Source organism: Alosa pseudoharengus, unplaced genomic scaffold (assembly GCF_046254945.1).
Source record: "Alosa pseudoharengus isolate Yale_2024_CS ecotype anadromous, Long Island Sound unplaced genomic scaffold, YU_APseudo_1.1 YU_APseudo_1.1_scf_9, whole genome shotgun sequence".
NCBI classification, from domain to species: domain Eukaryota; kingdom Metazoa; phylum Chordata; class Actinopteri; order Clupeiformes; family Clupeidae; genus Alosa; species Alosa pseudoharengus.
The window spans coordinates 2,256,922-2,271,243 of record NW_027468881.1 but is presented as its reverse complement, the minus strand read 5'-3'; the positions used below and the strand labels follow the sequence as shown (position 1 = coordinate 2,271,243).

Here is a 14,322-nt window from a genome sequence, read left to right as displayed (position 1 = left end):
CTTATTGACTTTAGCATTTGCTTATATACAAATAAATTGTTTATTCTTATGGACCAAATAAATCTAAACCATTGTGTCTGACTTCATTATTAGTTTTTATGCATACTTTTATGTTGTTGGTGAGAAAGAGAATATGAATTCTGTCAACATTCTAAATCCCATTTCCTGCATTATTTTACACTGATCACTAAGACTACGTTTACACGAAGCAGGAAATTTTCCTAAACGAATATCTGGCCATCTACGTTTGCAAATAAAACTGCATGTACACGAGATCGTTTTTTTTAAAAATGTGTTTACACGAACCCGTGTACATACATGCTGTCATGAGCACGCCAAACCACAGTGGCAGTCTAACGATAGCCTCAAGCTCACATTAACCAATCAGAACCCTGAAAAGTCGCACGTGAGAACATGTAAATGTAAACATTGGTCGCACATTTGGTGTACTTTTGTCGCATACTGTGACGTTGGCTGCCCAAAACTCCGTTTACCACAGTTTAGAACCAAACGCATAAACGGAGTTTTTAAAAAAAAACACTTTGGCCGGAGTTTTTTTGGATAACCGCTTTACGGGGCGAATTCTCCGTTTGCGTCTAAAGGCTCAAACGTAGGGAAATGTCTTCGTTTATAAAAATACACATGCTCGTGTAAACGGGGCCTAAATTTATCATAACTTTTGAAAGGTTCATGATATTCCAATTCAGTCTTTTTTTGTTAAATAGCCCACAACTTGCTGAACATGTCATACTCTATATTTTTCTCTATCTTATAGAGAAATATGCTGAAAATAAATTTTTATGTGAATGAAATTAAATTTTGACGAATTTCGGTATAGATTTGGAAAGGATTTTCAAAGACTGTTCATTACTATATCAACATTACCATATGTATTTTACATAATTTCATAGAACTGATCCTTCTGATTACAATGGTATGTATATCCCATTGATGGTATGTATTATACACGTTTTTTTGTGTAAGGAGGTCATCCAGCACCAAAAATGGAATGTTCGGCACGGGCACGAAAGGGTTAATGGCCGTATTGTGATGTTATAATCACCAATGTTAAGTTTATGGGGAAATTTTGAGGAGTTTTTATTAATAAATAGTTTAAAAAGTACAAAAGTTACAACAATGAAAAGTACATAGCAGCTATGTCCTTTAGAAGACCTACATTACAAAGTTTGAATGAAGTTTCTAAGTTAAACAGTTCAAGAGAAATTGTGCACAGAAAAAACAGTCAGCGGAAGAAACAGAAGAAGTCTAGGAGGTATAGTGCGTTTTCATGCACTATAATAATAAAAGATAAGAAGCCCAGTGATAACAGTACAGTGCATTTTTATGCACTGTAACAAGTTTATTTTTCCCCATAGACTTGCATTGGCACTATGACATCATAAAGGGCCAATTAAATTAAATGTAATAGAGTACCGAAGCCATGACGTAGCGTTGCCAAGGCAGCAATTTCACTGGATCTAAACAAATCAATCTAACCATTGAAATCACCATTAGCGGTGGCTTTCTTAACCTATTTTTACAACGTTTCTAAGATGTTAGTATATTTTTTTACACTGTAGGAATCACATACTACAATTCGTGACTACAGAGTTTTATTTTAGCATGGGTTTCCTCCGTAAAAGAGATCTGCATGTAACTTCACAGCATGCGGTTAAAATCCTTAAATACACGGACGTATTTTGGCTTTATTTTTTAAGCAAAAAACGCCACTCTTAACAGCCGCCAGTCTTTGAGAAGACATGAAATATCCACTGGAATTTTGTTTCTTTATATTACACCTGCCAGTGAATCCGTATTATATGGGTAAGCTACTGCCTAGCAGGTAAAGCACATTTAAATGGCGAAATGGTGCCACTGTCTACATTCAATGCTATTTAAGCCACTTCAAAAGTTTGTTTAGATCCAGTGATTCTGCCGTCATGGAAACGCTACGTCAGACTTCGGTACTCTATAGAGTACCGAAGCCATGACGTAGTGTTGCCAAGGCAGCAATTTCACTAGATCTAAACAAATCAATCTACCATTAGAAATCACCATAGCGGTGGCTTTCTTAATCTATTTCAACAATTTTACAAAGTTTCTAAGACGTTAGTATATTTTTTTTACACTGTAGGAATCCCACACTACAACATATATTCATATCAACACGATCAAATTCGTCACTACAGAGTTTTATTTTAGCATGGGTTTCCTCCGTAAAAGAGACCTGCATGTAACTTCACAGCATGCGTTTAAAATCCTTAAATTCACGGACGTGTTTTGGCTTTATTTTTTGGCAAAAAACGTTGCTCTTAACAGCCGCCAGTCTTTGAGAAGACGTGAAATATCCACTAGAATTTTGTTTCTCTCTATTACACCTGCCAGGGAATCCGTGTTATGTGGCTAAGCTGCTGCCTAGCAGGTAAAACACGTTTAAATGGATATATTTATTTTTATTAGCTAGAAATGATGCCACATGTCTACATTCAATGCTATTTATGCCACTTCGAAAGTTTGTTTAGATCCAGTGATTCTGCCGTCATGGAAACGCTACGTCAGACTTCGGTACTCTATAGAGTACCGAAGCCATGACGTAGTGTTGCCAAGGCAGCAATTTCACTGGATCTAAACAAATCAATCTACCATTAGAAATCACCCTAGCGGTGGCTTTCTTAATCTATTTCAACAATTTTACAAAGTTTCTAAGACGTTAGTATATTTTTTTTACACTGTAGGAATCCCATACTACAACATATATTCATACCAACACGATCAAATTCGTCACTACAGAGTTTTATTTTAGCATGGGTTTCCTCCGTAAAAGAGACCTGCATGTAACTTCACAGCATGCGTTTAAAATCCTTAAATTCACGGACGTGTTTTGGCTTTATTTTTTTGGCAAAAAACGTTGCTCTTAACAGTCGCCAGTCTTTGAGAAGACGTGAAATATCCACTAGAATTTTGTTTCTCTCTATTACACCTGCCAGGGAATCCGTGTTATGTGGCTAAGCTGCTGCCTAGCAGGTAAAACACGTTTAAATGGATATATTTATTTTTATTAGCTAGAAATGATGCCACATGTCTACATTCAATGCTATTTATGCCACTTCGAAAGTTTGTTTAGATCCAGTGATTCTGCCGTCATGGAAACGCTACGTCAGACTTCGGTACTCTATAGAGTACCGAAGCCATGACGTAGTGTTGCCAAGGCAGCAATTTCACTGGATCTAAACAAATCAATCTACCATTAGAAATCACCATAGCGGTGGCTTTCTTAATCTATTTCAACAATTTTACAAAGTTTCTAAGACGTTAGTATATTTTTTTTACACTGTAGGAATCCCATACTACAACATATATTCATACCAACACGATCAAATTCGTCACTACAGAGTTTTATTTTAGCATGGGTTTCCTCCGTAAAAGAGACCTGCATGTAACTGCACAGCATGCGTTTAAAATCCTTAAATTCACGGACGTGTTTTGGCTTTATTTTTTTGGCAAAAAACGTTGCTCTTAACAGCCGCCAGTCTTTGAGAAGACGTGAAATATCCACTAGAATTTTGTTTAGATGTTTAAATGGATATATTTATTTTTATTAGCTAGAAATGATGCCACATGTCTACATTCAATGCTATTTATGCCACTTCGAAAGTTCTTTTAGATCCAGTGATTCTGCCGTCATGGAAACGCTATGTCACACTTCGGGACTCTATTGATTTGCACCTGTATCCACTACCAGCTGCTTACCTAGACCCTCTCAAAGAGCCAATTAAACTGATTGCACCTGTATCAACTGCTGCTTGCACCTGTATCAACTGTGTTCTGATCAACTAGGCAAACTCTCTCTGTCTCACTCCATTCTACAAGGCTACAAGACACATTCCATCCAATGTTCTATCCATCCATCTTCTTTAGACCATTCACTCATCCACCCATTAAACTATCTATCAACATCCATTCAACGTTCTGTCTATCAATATCCATTATACTATCTAAATCAACTTTTAAACTGTCTACTCTGTCTCCAGTGTTTCCCATACGTTGACTAATCTGTGGCGGGGCACCAAGAAATCAAAACCGGCCGCCACACATTCATGTTCTATGTTGTAGGCTACTATTTAAATTAAAGATAAGATAAAAATCCTTTCATTGAGCTGTGCTTTTTATGCACGCAGCCTTTCCTTGCCCCGCCCTGCTCTCTCTCATAACCAACCCGCTGCCCCTCCTCTGCATGTGCATTTAACAAAACATTAATGATTGTTGAAGGATTGTTGTTGCCACATAGAAGCCTTGCATAGAGGACGGCGGGCTAAATTGCTATTAAATCCGCTTAGCATTGTGACCATGCTGCGCAAATTTGTTCAAAACTGCTGCATTCAAGTTAAATCTGCTAAGGTCTTATGAATGTTTGCAAAATCCCGTTGTAAATGGAAAAGTGTTTTCCAAGACTCAAAAGTGCTTGTCCTAACTACGTAGAAAACCTTATGAATTGCATCCACACATCAGCAGCCTTTTAACTGTGTTGCAAGTGTTCCCTCACGAACGTCTTAAAGTGACAGGCACTCAATTAGACCTATACAAAGACAACCTTAAACCTACACATGTAACCCCTCCCCCCACCACCACCACCATCCAAGTCAGCAGCTTCCGTCAGCACAAATTGAATCCAATTATGTGGGAGACACTGGTCTCAGGCTTTAAGCATACAATCTGGCTTTTTTTGATCATACTCACTGAAACCGACACTATGCTCCGACAGAGCAACATAAATCAGCTGGTTTTAGAAAAACAACCTGCACTTTGAATTTCCCCTTGGGGATCAATAAAGTATCTATCTATCTATCTATCTACTTCTATAGAGCCTGTTATTTGTTTTGTAAAAATCCACAGCTCCCGGTTCTTCTGGTCCAATCAGAGCAGAGCTGTGCGAGATCTGACTGTCAATCACAGTCTGGTGCGCACTGACAAACTCGATGAGGGGGTGCTCTGTGGTAGTGGGAGAGGGACATGAGAGTTGTAAACATTCAAAATTTTGGCTAAGTCCCCTTAATCTGTCTGACTTGCCAACTGCAGCTTTAAAGGAGAATTCCGGTGTGATATTGACCTAAAGTGTGTTGAAACATGATACCGAGTGTGAACGTATGTCTCATAGCCCATCTCGGCTTGTCCCCTGCACTCCAAAATCTGGCGCTAGTTAGCCAATGCTACCAACAGCTTTTTCAATGGTGGTGCTTCGGCATCGGGCTAGCCATGCAAATAAATCACTGTTTTACACCATTTACGAGGCTCAATATATCTCCACACTTCATTGGTAGACTCCGACAAAGTTTAGCGTTTGCAGCCATCTTGAATTTAGTCACGATAAGTCGAGCGACGAGTAAGAATGAACAGGTATGATAAGGGATCAGATTCCAAAAATAATTCCGTGGAAATGCATGGATTTCAGTTTCTTCCAGTAGCAGCAACTGGAATCCATGCATTTCCACGGAATTATTTTTGGAATCTGAGTGCAGGGGACAAGCCGAGATGGGCTATGAGACATACGTTCACACTCGGTATCATGTTTCAACACACTTTAGGTCAATATCACACCGGAATTCTCCTTTAAGACTACAGATCCTGTTCAACTATTTCCTCTGCCCACAACTGTTTCAACATAAATGTCCCCACTACAATAATTCACTATTAAATATTTTAACTATTTAAACTACTCAACTATTTTACTGTTCAGCCATTTCAACTGTCAGTCGTCATCAACTATGACTCCCGCCAGCTGTTTCCTAATAAAAGTTTGTTTTGCATTTTATGTTAATATAGCTTATGTTTTGCATGTTTTTCATGTACTGGTAATTTCCTCGAAATTACATTTTTCTAGTTAATTAATTAATTATTTTAGAGTTATGGTTTGTATATTTATGTTTAATTCCATTATATTTAATATTGCTATTGATATAACTGTTTTGATATAATTTATATTATTTTGCTTAATTTATGCTTACCAATATTTTTTATCAAGAACTGTCAATTTTGTTTATTGTTCATATTCTGTAGGCCATCTTTGATTATCTGCTAACTATAACCATAACCTAGCCTGGGTGTTCCCATGCTGCCTTGCGCGCAATTTGATTCACGCTGCTAAGGCAGCCTGGAGACCATGGAGCAAATTTTCGCCTGAGATAGGAGACCAATCACAGAACAAGGGGGAAAGCAAGACGATGATGAGCTATGCACAGACGCATTTGATAGACATCCGTGGCACCCAATAAACGGATCTGGGCATTTTTTTCAAATACGAGAAAATGAACGCTTGGTTCCCAGACCACGTCTCATTGAGAAGTGGTGGCGCTAGCCAGGCTAACCATAACCAGCCATTTTGTTAAAAATGAATTGTTTACATATGTCTTCTTTTATATCAACATGCCAAAACCATATCTTAGAACTTAAATGTATTCTAGACGTCTTGTGCCTTGAAATACACCATTATGAGTCTTGAGGTAGCGTATGCCAGAGAGAGAGAACATGTGCACATTCACAGGTTTAAGAAATGACTGGGTTTCCAATTACTCCTTGTCATCTTTCCACCCAGCTGTCTGAGATACTCAAGCTTAGGCATGCTTGATGACAGCCGCCACCCCCCTCTTCTCTAGTCAATCCTTAAGCAGAAGGGACAATGTGCAGAAACTTATTTCAGAAATATATGAGCAGATATAGATTTATTTTGGCATATTTCAATCCTGGACTGTAAGGGTGAAGTAACAGTTGACCTCAAGCAAAGGTAAAGTATACCGACAAAGTACTCCTTCTTCAAACCTCTCATTTTTGATAAAGGTCTGACTAACTATTTTTTTTCCAAGTTTAACATAAATGCAGAGAGATATTAATTATGCATTCGATCTGATTCCAAAAGACCAATTGTATTCACTATCAATACGATTTATATTATTAGTGTAATTTTTAAAGACTGTGTCCAAGGGCTCTGTATTAACAGAAGTAAATAATAAGCTTAAATGAATTAATCCATTAACTAATCAATCTGTTACAAAATCAGAGTAGAAAGGTAGAAAGGTATTACATGCATATAGAGAGACTGATGGCAACATAGATTATCTGTTACTTACAATAACAGCTATATAAATATATATATATATATATATATATATATATATATATATATATATATATATATATATATATATATATATTTATATAGTTATTTATATATATATATATATATAAATAACTATAACTATATAGAAATAACTGAGAGTAACGAGATAGATAGCATTACCACAATATTTGTCCAATGTATATGTAATTATCTTATATATTCAATACAGTTCATATTGATAGATTGATTGATCACCTTGCAGGGATCATACAGGAATCATTACACAGCCAAAAGCCAAGCAAGATCTATGTATGCACCCCACAGGACACAAGCAGAAAATATTAGGTGGTCAGAACTAGCCAGTAGAGCACAGATAGCCCTTTTCCACTGACAGAGAATTGGTTCCGTTCACATTCGTAAACCGTTCTGAGCATCTCAACCAAACAAAAAACGGTTCAAAATGTGGCACTTTGATTTGGAGCTGGAGCCAAAAATGTTTTTGTTTTTTCCTGTGAACTGGAGTGAGTGTGTCATTCTGCCATTCAGAGAAGAGAAAGCTAAAAGCCTGAGCTTTCCCTCCATATCAACTGTTGCCATGAATAGACAAAAAGCACTACACTGCAGATGTTACGGGACAACTGTCATATATCATCCTCCTGTCATATCATGTTGCATGTCATTAACTTTTGTTTATGCATGCAACACCATTGTTGTCCATTCAAACTGGTGGAAATGCGGGCTGGTACACTAGATTGCACCAAGGTTAAACAAATTCTGAACTGAACTGGTTCAAGATCGTGTTCTCTGTTCTGCTTGAAAAACGCTCAGAGAGAGGTTAGTGCAGATCAAGTTTGTTAAAATCAATTTAAAAAGAGAGTGAAAGGGATCTTTGGAATACTGGTTCAGAGTTCCATGACAGTCTTTTAATTATTGTAAGGATATGAGTGACTTCAGCTTATGGAAGCTTGTCCCAATCAAAGTAAAGCTCAATCTAAGTTGTGTCTTAAATAGATAGATAGATAGATAGATAGATAGATAGATAGATAGATAGATTACCCGGTGGTACGCGAGCTGCTTCTAGGGGGTACGCAAGATGAAAAGGGCTATGGCGGACAGGTGTAAAATGAAAATTTTAAATCTTTTGTAATTAATTCATGAATAAATACATAATTTCGAATCAGGTCATAATGATATGGAAACATGAAATTAAAGGATATAATTTATAAACTCTGTATGTGTTCATCAAAAAAGGGCAGCTTATTAAACATGATGCCTGGAATAGCTAATAGAATGCGTTACTTTTGAATGCGTTAGATGGTCCGTGGGGGAAAGTTTTGAGCCGCGAGCCGAGTCGGAATGTAGGCGGTGGTACGCGGGGGGAAAAGTTTGGGAACCGCTGCTCTATATTGTATCAGAGTTGTGTTAATACTTTGTAGCAAAAGACACTTTCATGTATCATCGTGCTTCTCAACTGTAGGAGTACCCCGAGAGCAAATCTTCTTAAGTGCTGCTTTAAAAGACTATTCGCCTTATTCACACGGTGGCCAGAACGAGGCTACAGGGTACGCCATCACACTTCAGTCCAGCAGATGGTGGTAATACACTCCGTTTGCAAAGCTCAGGTTGGCTGGCTTGCAGAAATTGGACCTGCTTTTTCTTAGTTCACAGCAGGCTGAGGTTAGTCAAATGCTGTTTGAAATTAATCTCCAGCAGATTTGCCAAAACCTGTCCTTTTTTCTTCTTCACATGGACCTTTTCTCTTTCACCATCATTGTTTTTACTTTTGTTTGAGAATAAATCTAAGATTTTGCTCAGTGCTTTTTTATTTTACTACTATTTTACACAAAACTAGGCAAGAACTTACTTGTATTGAGATAAAAGATGTTGTGACCTTTTGATTCTGGAGGGAAATTTCAAAATGGCATTGGGTAGAACAGAAGGCTCACATTGATATCACATGGCAGTGACTGGTTAAAGAGTTGTTGTTCCAGGAACAATATTAGAATGTTAATCCAGGAACAACTGAAGAAATCACGGTCACCTGGCGGGGATATAACAACATTTTGGTGCGGCACAGGTCAACCTGTTGCATCCAGGGAGACCACCCACTGCAAGCTATGTTTCTTGATTCACAACATCCTGCCACTGGGTCTGTCCACAAATGCTCCTATACATCTTTCCCCCTATTCACACTCATCTCAGTACTAGGGGGCAGGGCTCAATTTGGCTTACAAACCCAGAGAGCTGGCGGCTAACCACTTGACTTCTGAACGGTTGAGACTATTGACTACCGAGCTACCCCTCTTAGCTGTGGAGACAATGCAGTGTTCAGAGAGAGAGAGAGCACCATCTACACAGTCTCTCTACTCTATGAAGTTGTTGGTGTTTGCTGACTGGTGTGCTCATAATATCCCATCAAATCAGTGCTTACGGTCTCAACAGTGCCAGTGCCCCCATGGGACCTCATGATGGTTCTGAAAGCTATCGCTAATGCCACTTTCCAGCAACTAGACAACATCAAGCTGAAAATACTGTCCTTTAAAACCACACTGATAACCGCCTTGGCATTAAGAAAAACGTGTGAGCAACCTGACAGCCCTGTCAGTCAACCCTGTGTGTATGCAGTTTGCTGTAGGAAATTGTCAGGACGCCCCTGGAGTCATAAAGTCATGCTGCTCAAGAGTTGCTATCATGACCCAGCCACAGCCAGACACTACTTGAATTTCCCCTTGGGGATCAATAAAGTATCTATTTATCTATCTATCTATCTATCTAGCGTGGTTAGTGTGCTGCTTGTGCTGCGTTATTGCCTTCCTTCTGACTTTTACCGTGCGTGCAACATGAGTGAATGCTTGTGCATCGTCATCAATAAGGGCCCTGTGGCATATGTGTTCCTATTGGTTAACATTGAGTGAACTCGACTGAAAGAGAACGTAAGTTTATGAATATAACCTTGGTTCTCTGAAGGAGAACACAAACCCTCTCATGTCTTAATGCATTCTGGACCTGGTCTGAAGGATTGCTTCTGAATGTCTTGGGAATGGAGGAGCAGATTATGTTTTTAATAAGTCTCTTGAACACCTTCACCTTCATGCCTTTGTATATCTGCCAAATAAAGAGTCGTGCCAAGGCAAAAGGCAGTAACTTCCATAATAATCCAAAATAATAATGGTCAATATCCTTAGGAAATAATATCATTTGGAACACGGTGTATATATTGTAGCGCCAACGAAGAAGTTAGGAGACTGCGAGGCTGTAGCCTGGGTGCCATTCCGAACTTAGTCCCGCCCACAACATTTGAGGTCGGGAAGTTCAGTCTGGCATTGCTCCATTGTGAAGCAAGTATCAAATCGGGCTTTACAATGATGGACAGGTGAGCAACAGCGCCTGGTCTATCACGTCATCTGAGCACGCTTAGATTAGGTTTATGTTTGAAACAAAAACGCTGTGGCTAGAAGGATACATGGCTTTTAAGACCCCATATGAAAAATGCATATTATTTAATGAGGTTTTATCACTGAAAACGATTATATCTGAAAATCTTGGCCAAAGTTGAGATGTGGGAAAACTTGTGGTTTCACTTTCATCAAGGGAAAACAGCGCTGTTGCATTGCAACATGTTCCCTCGTTCGTTTGAAATCTCTGATTGACCACCTGTTCGAGGGATTTGCGACAGCCTTTCCCAGTTGTTTAACATGTTTGTAGCATATCAGTGTTCAACAGAATTATTTTTAAAAATGGAGGGGATATAGGCTATCAGTTTTTCCTAATAGCCTACCCTAGTCCTACTACGTATCTCTTAGATTTCACTAATGAGTGTTGTAGGCTAGGAGTTATTGACGGCACTAACTTTTACAAAAGACCAGAAAACAATGTTAAGGCATTTGTGGAGAAGAAGGATGGTTCATGTGTTTTCTTCCTACACCTCATGGTAAGCTATTTCGTTGCTCTGATTGGTTAGGTCTATCCAATTGAGTGCAGAGGCATTCCCCCCCTGTATCGGTTGAAACACGTCCCATAATTACGTCCCAATGGAGCAGTATCAGACTCATATTCTGACTAGAATTGAGTATGACTGCGTCAGGCTAGCGAGGCTGATTATCGTTCCGAAAATCCGGTAATTTATTTCCTCTACTTAAGTACAGGCTAGGGCACAGGCAGCAGGAGGTGTCCACTAAAAAAAACAACAAACTGATCACTCTAATAAATCACGGTCTCAATCACTCGTCATACACACTCATCGGCCCACAATGCAACACAACTCACTCGCACATAATCCACTTCTATTCTGACTAAACTTACTAGACCCCCTTAGAACCCTCTATTCTATTCCCTCCCCTTATCAATCACTAACCTATCTGAACCCCTAAATATTCCCTCCCGGACACATCCCCCCAAACACATCAGGTTTCATTGACACATTCTATGACACAGAAGGGAGAGGGAGACACAAACACTCGCGCACGCACACAGACACACACACACACACCGGGAAAACAGAAGACACAGGGGAAAGTCCAACACGGTGGCAAATAGCCTCGGCGCTACACTGCCCCCCCTTTTAAGTTCCTCGCCCTCGAGGAAAGATGGCCTCATCAAAGCGTCGAGGCGGGCGAAGTCCTCTCCTGGGCCTCAGGCTATACGCAGGCTGATGTTGCTGGAGCCACTGCGGTGATTTACCTGGAAGCACACAGCACCAAGGGGCGACACAGGAATGTCGTCCGGTGCTGCCGGTCTTCGGTGGGCACGTGGCCTCCGTCCCCTCTCCCTCCACCCGGACGAGATGGTGCTGGACACGTCCGCAAACCGGTGAGCTGAGCTCCTATGAGCCCTCTCCTCCCTGTGGTCGTCAGGCACAGGCGACAAGGAGCACGCCGCCGCTGGATGGCCCTCACACGCTAGTCTCCGCTTGGGCCGACGCCCGTGGGACCTCTCCTCCCTGTGGTCGTCAAGCGCAGGTGCAGCAGGCTTTGGCCAGCACAATCCCAAGCCTGGTTGATCCTGGTTGCCTCCAGGTCCACCTGGCGCTGCGTGTTTAGCTCCTCCAGGTGTTCCTGGAACACTCCCAGGGACCAGGGCAATGGAATTATAGTCCTCGCACTCCTCTGAGGTTCCCCACCCATCCCCTGGCACTGCATGTTCAGCTCCTCCAGGTTCAGGGCAGTTCACCCCAGGAGAACGACGTGGACTTCCACGGACAAAGGGATTACGATTCCCTCGGTAAGGAGCCAGCCTATCACGGTGGATGACCACACACCGCGCTCCAGGTCTTTTACAGATGCGATATGTCACTTCCCCAACTCTCCACTACGTACGCAGGCCCGTCCCATGCTGAGACGAGCTTGGGCGACCGTTCTTTTTGCCCAGACCAACTCACCCACAGTAAAGTCGCGCCCTGTACTATGATGGTCATATGCTCTCTTCTGCCGAATTCCAGCTTGAATGGCTTGATGGCGCGCAAAGTCATGAGCTAGCTGGAGTCGGTCCTGCAGTTGGTGTGCATACTCAAGCCCAGGGGCATCTGGAGCATCAGGGGGTAGGCCCATGAGGAGTGAGGGTGGGGTCCGCAGTTCTCTATCAAGCATCAATAGCGCTGGACTGCAACCTGTGGACTCTTGAACTGCAGTACGACTTGCCATGAGGACCAGGGGAATCTGCTGGTCCCAATCTCTCTGACCCTGCTGCACACAAAAGGCTAGCTGTTCGGCAAGGGTGCAGTTGTACCTCTCAACAAGGCCATCACTTTGAGGGTGGAGAGCAGTGGTCCGAGTCCTCCGATTGGCCGAATCGCTGACAAAAATCTGCAAAGGTGTGGGACTCAAAGTTAAGTCCATATTCCATGACCATCGTTCACTTTGTGATACAAGCACCAAAATTGGCATGAATAATCACTAGAACTTATTTTTTGAGGAAAGCACATTAGCCATCTGAAAATCCAACATGGTGGCCATTTTTCAAGATGCCACATCAAATGTAAGAAAAATGTTTTTGCTGTATAACTTTGATGGCTGGGCGTATTTACATGATAGGCATCAATTTGTATGTATTTTAACATGGCGAAATAAATGGTGCATAGAAAGGAATCTATTTCAAGGCTAGTTTCCGAGATGGTGGCCAAAATTAGTTGGACTGCACTCGAAAATCGTTTATCGAAGCTCACTCTTGAATATCGTTGATCCTCTTTCTATCTCGAATATCATTTATTCTCTCTCTCGAATATTGAAAAAGGCCATACTTCTTTAAGTTGGGAAGACTGGTGTGAGAAGAGGCAGATGAAGAGTCCACAGTTTAAATTCTGGGAGCTTGTGATGTCAATGCAATTGGTCAGGTCTTTCAGAGAAGCAAACTTCACTTTGTATTGTCAGTCATTGTCTGCACTCATCCCCTTTTCTTTGCGATCAATAATGTCAACTATACTAGATGTTTTTCCATACACTTTAGGGACATGGTCTCTTTACAACAAACACATCCTCAGTTGGCCAATGAATTTCAGCAAGGGAACTTTGTGGTCCACAAGACCCACAAAGAGTTTTCCGGATTGGCTTTTGACCAAACCCATGAACAGGCCAATGCAATTGTCAAAGGTGATGGTGGTGCCATTGGAATAACTGAGAACCCATCAGCCCTAATGCGATGGATGGTATCTGGACCAGAGTTTAGTTATTTGGTTTCTCAGTATAAGTCTGCATCTCAGGCCAAAGTAGCCAGTGAAGATATCCGACACCATGAACAGACTAACCAGTCTCAGAAATCCTTAACAGACAAGGTCCAGAAGTTGTTTGGTGTGATGAAGGACCTGGGCAACCCTTTTTAGGAGGAGTCCAGAGATCTTCTCACACTAGTACAATTACTTGTAATTCTCTGTTTGCTTCCTGGTCTGGGGACTGAGAAAAGACCTGACGGAAAGTCGAAAGGAACATTATAAGTTTGTGGAGTGTGACGTACTGCCCAGGCAGAGGTCAAGTGTGCAGGACAAGAGGGGTGTTTGGGACGTTCTGGTTATTTATGCTATGAATTAGGTTATGAAATTATATACTAGGATTGCCTTGTTATGAAACTGTGGGTTTTATGGTATTGACTGTGTTTCTGGATATTTATATAGAGAAGGTGCATTTTATTAGATAATTGATTGATTGCTTGTGCATTGGTTTAGACTGCAGAGTTAAATTCTCTGGTGGGGCAAGGGGAGGTAGAATGGTCTGAGGTGAGCA

At 40.9% G+C, this 14,322-nt stretch overlaps 1 protein-coding gene across 1 annotated transcript in view; it reads left to right on the top strand.

The window, feature by feature from the left end:
* The first annotated feature begins 6,666 nt into the window (after positions 1–6,666).
* Positions 6,667–14,322, top strand: part of LOC143114339 (SH3 and cysteine-rich domain-containing protein 3) — an 84,914-nt gene continuing 77,258 nt past the window's right edge. Inside the window, exon 1 of the mRNA XM_076275873.1 lies at positions 6,667–6,778. The gene's annotated coding sequence lies outside the window, so the exon portion shown is untranslated. The remainder of the gene's footprint in view (positions 6,779–14,322) is intronic.